General features: G+C 37.6%; 1 non-coding gene across 1 annotated transcript; it reads right to left on the reverse strand.

Moving 5' to 3' along the window:
* Positions 1 to 1,102: 1,102 nt before the first annotated feature.
* On the reverse strand, positions 1,103 to 1,209 carry LOC111881694 (small nucleolar RNA R71). The gene has a single exon (XR_002846917.1). It is a non-coding gene; the product is annotated as a small nucleolar RNA R71 (small nucleolar RNA).
* Positions 1,210 to 4,835: the final 3,626 nt, after the last annotated feature.

Genomic DNA, 4,835 nt, shown 5'->3' on the forward strand with positions numbered 1-4,835 from the left:
TACTCGACTGTTGTGCTTTACTATTTACGAAAGGGTACACTGACCTTCGTCAAATAGCTAGTAGGATAGTAGGTAAAATTAGGTGTAACTATTTACACATATCAAAGTTTTGGGTGCCGTTACTGGGAAACGGTTATTTTAGTTTTTAATTTATTTTCTTTAGATTAATCGATCCTTTTTGTGGGGTAAAACCTGCAAAAAGTCAAAACTTTGTATTAGTTTTTTATTCAGTACTGAACTCATGACATGAGCTCAGTCATTTACATTTTCTTTCGTTTTTCATGTTTTTGTTAGATTTTCTGCGACAACACGACGTGGTGCCCTTTTACCATGTCGTGGTGAGCAATCAGTAAGCATTTTTATTTAACTTTTGTTCAGTTTTACATTTTTTTGTTGCAGTAGTTCATGACCCGAGGATCCAACACACCTTTGATACCACCACTTGAAGATCCAAAGTCTGCCTTTCACAAACTTTCACAAAAAGACGGATCAAAACGTAGGAGAATCCAACCAACCAATGAAGTCACCGTTTAGAGACCTCAAATCAGGTTTTGGAAAGAAGAAAGGAAAGAACGTAGGAGAGTCAAGCAGTCAAATGAAGGACGAAAACAAGATTGAAAGGTTTGAGCAAAATCCTAATCCAAAAGATTTCGATTACGAGACCAAAACTGAATTCGAATTAGAAAATAGTGAACCCGAAGATGAGCTGAAAAACGAGATGGAAAACATTGCTGATATATCCATGGAGGCATATAAGAAGAGAATCCGAGAAGACACCGATCCCGGTCTAGTGTAGCCCGAAATCCCAGCCATCGCTACATTCGAGTTGAAGGGACACATTTTGTCCACACTAAAAGAAGTATTATTTTCTAGGAAGGATCATGAGGATGCTTACAAGCACCTAGATGAAGTCAATGATAGTGCTAACTAATTTAACATCCCAATTGTTCCATGCACTACAGTTTTGCTAAGAATTCTCTCTGTCATTTTCAAAGGATCTACAAAAGATTGGTTAGAAGAACTTCCACCCGATGCAATTACTACTTGAGCACAGATGTGTGACCAATTTCTAGAACACTTTTTCCCACCTTCCAAGGTTGCTAAACTAAAGAAAGCCATAGAAAATTTTAAGCAACAACCTGGGGAGTTACTATACGAAGCATGGGAACACTACAAAGGATTGATAAGGAATTGCCCCCAAAATGACTTGAATGACCAACAAGAAGTATCTATCTTTTATGATGGGGTTAATGTCATGACAAGGCAACTCCTTGATTCTCAAGGACCATTGACTAAGATAAATCCGGATGAAATCAAGGAATTAATTGAAGAGTTTTCCAAGCATTCTTGTGACCAACATAATCCTAGACATGATGGGGCGAAGGGAATTGGTAGTGGAACTTCTGACGACATGGATGTTGTTCTAGCCATGCTAAACACTATGGACTGAAGGATGATAAAGATAGACCAATCAATTCATGCTATTAGAGTTGGTTGTGAAAGATGTAATGGTCCACACTCGACCAAATATTTCCACTTACATGAAGACGAGAAAAAAAGGCTCAAGTTTGCTACTCGAGTGGAGACAAATATAATGCAGGTTGGAGGAAGCCAAAGAAAGAGTGCTTGCCATATGATGAGTATAAAAAGAAAAAAGAAGAAAAACATAGGCAACTTGATAAAGGCTTTTATCAAAAAGAATAGCCACCTGAAAATAAAGTTGATATTGAGTCTATGCTACATAGGTTCATGGAGGCTTCGGAGAAAAGACATAATGACACTGATGTTGTGATAAGGGAACATCAAAATCTCATGCAAGACCAGCAAGCGTTGCTAAGAAATCATCAAGCACCGATCCAAAATATTGAAGCCCAACTTGGTCAGCTAACAATTTTGGTGATTGAAACTGAAGAGGATACAATCTATGAGTTCCTTGAAGCATTTGAAGTTGATCCACATCAATCTGGACCGAAGTCGAAGAAGTCAAAACTCAAAGAAAAAAATGTTGTTGAAACATCTTACTCACGACGTGGGGATTCGAGTTTCACGACGTTGGGAGGATCTGAACAGAAAATTTTTAATGATGTTCAAGCGTATCGTCCTCCTTTACCATTTCTGCCTCGAGCTCATATTCACCCACTGGAGCAGGATCACTTGAAGATTATGAAGCAAGTGAAGGGTATTTCCATAAATAGTCCTTTTATTGAAGCATTGTCTGAAGTTCCTGAATATACGAAGTTTTTACAAGACTTATTAGACACTCACAAACAGTTAGAGAAAAATAGCAAGGTGATACTAAGTGAGCAATGTTCTAAAGTAATATTGGGAGTTGCCAAAGAAAATGGGAGATCCTGGACGCCTCACTCTTCTGTGTGAATTTGGAAATAATACAAAGACTTATGATTTGGCCAATTATGGAGCTAGCATAAATCTAATGCCTGTTTCATTCTATCAAAAGCTTAATCTTCCAGATTTGAAGGCTACAAGAATGACAATTCACATGGAAAATCGTTCAGTAACTCATCCAAGAGGCATCGTAGAAGATATTTTGGTAAAAAATGGGAAATTTGTTTTTCCAATTGAGTTTATCGTTTTATACATGAAGGAAGATGAAAAATGTCCCAATCATTCTTGGTTTCCCTCTACTAAATATTTCTAGGGCCTTGGTAGACATTTGCGAGTCAAAACATACTCTGAGAGTGGGAGATGATGAAGTTACCTTTGGAGTGGAAGATGATTTTTAAAATAATGATGTTCAAGGTGAAGTCTTCAACATTAATGAAGAAAATGAACTTGAGGAATTGGAAAAACTTATAGAAAAGAGATTCAACAAGTTAAACGCACAAAGCCGAGAGCATCCATTCCAATGGTTTTTGAAATAATTGCTTGTAAAATTCCGACATCTTGGGTAAGTAAAGAGGGTGAAGAAGACTTAGTATCAAGTGATGAGTACGAGGTTACTTCCAAAGAGAAGAGACTAACTTTGGACAAGAAGATGGTACCCGTGGAACTAAAGAATGCAGAAGAAGTGGGACATAAACTTATGGTGAATAAAGGAGTTAAGAGGTAGAATGAAGAAACGGATGCGAAGGGTAAAAAAGGAAATTCTAAAAAGGCCTATCTTAGACGAGTTCAAGCTTATAAAAGGAAATGGAAGGAAAAAAAGAAAGATGCAATTGGTGATGGATTCTTGGACATTTTCAATGTGAAGCGGCACAGAGTCTGGCTCATGAATTCAACAAAAAGAAGCGATTCTCGGGAGGCAACCCGAGCTCAGTTTGAAATTCTTTTTGTTTTTGCATTTTTAGTTTTTGCATTTCTAGTTTATTTTTAGGATAATAATCATCTAAGTCATCTTAAGGATAGAAAAGGCAGAAATCTAGTGTGGGGGTTCATAAATATTGTTTGAAATGTTTTTAGACAAAATTAAAGTACTAAATTTTTTTGCTCTTTTTGTCATTTTAGCGACACCACGTCGTGGTAAATTCATATGGCCCGATGATTCTAAGCCCAGAAGATGAGCACACAACGTGTATTCGAAATCCATGATGTAGGCTTTAAAAAGTCACCGGGGGGGGGGGGGGGGGCAGTATAGGTTGCTTACCTTTTGACCAACCCCATTTGCCTAACACACGCATGGACGAAGAACGAGCAACCCCACACCTGATTTTTTGCATTTTACTTCCAAAATTTACGGTTTTATTTGTTTCCTAACTGCATTTGGTAAGTGTTACATTCCATAATCTAGTTAATTCCCCTCATTTTATGCATTTAGTTTTTAGGGTTTGTCTTAGGGTTAAAATACCCAAAATTAAGTCACTTGGTTGATTAATTTCGAATGCATGTATGATGTAAGACCTTAGATATATAGGATAGACAAACCCCAAGTGCTATTGTTAGTTAGTTTTGACCTTACTTGTACGGATTTGTATTCTCGACATGAACCGTGTCCATGACGTGGATTTGAAACCCACGATGTGGATTCTGAGAAACCGGTTTTTTGCTTTGTTTTGCTATTTAATATCTTGGTGGGTTTGGTTTGTTTTGTCTGTTATTATTTATTTCAGGAACAAATGGGTCGAATAGCTAGTAGGATAGTAGGTAAAATTAGGTGTAACTATTTGCACGCATCAATAAGCCATGATTCGGGCTATGATGGCCGAACAGAAGGAAGCGATAAGGTAGATGTTGCAAGTAAATAGGGATGAACCTATTGTGACCATTATCCAACTTGAGCTAATCACCAAACAGTCAGAGGAAGGAAATTACAATTGCACTGTGATCCAATTGGAACCCCCAATGGTAAGAAGGAATGACCCGAAGAGGGGAATCAACAGAGATGAATGTATGTATAAGAACTTCTTGTGTGCCAAACCACCAAGTCTTTCTACAAGCCCAAATGCTGTATAGATTATGGATTGGATCTCTGAAATGGAGATGGTATTTGAAAGCTGCAACTGTAACGACAATCAGAAAACCGTCTTTGTAGTCAGACAACTAAAGACCGGAGTCTTGAGCTGGTGGAAGTTATTGGTAGATACAATGCCACAAGGAGAAGCCCTGAAAATGTCTTGAGAAGTGTTCATGGAGTAGTTGAAAATGCAATACTACTTAGAGATAGATCTGAATAATAAATTTCAGAACTTGAAGAAAGGAAAGATGAGTGTTGATGACTATGCCACCGTATTCACTTAAAGAATGAAGTTATTTCCCTACTAGGTGCCTATTAAACTAGCTAAGATAGAGAAATTTGCTAACAGATTTCCATCAGACTATGGGGTAGTAGTAAATATGGCAAGCACGTTGAAGGCAACCATTAGAGCATCTAAGAATGT

This window comes from Lactuca sativa, chromosome 7 (genome assembly GCF_002870075.4).
Source record: "Lactuca sativa cultivar Salinas chromosome 7, Lsat_Salinas_v11, whole genome shotgun sequence".
Taxonomy (NCBI): domain Eukaryota; kingdom Viridiplantae; phylum Streptophyta; class Magnoliopsida; order Asterales; family Asteraceae; genus Lactuca; species Lactuca sativa.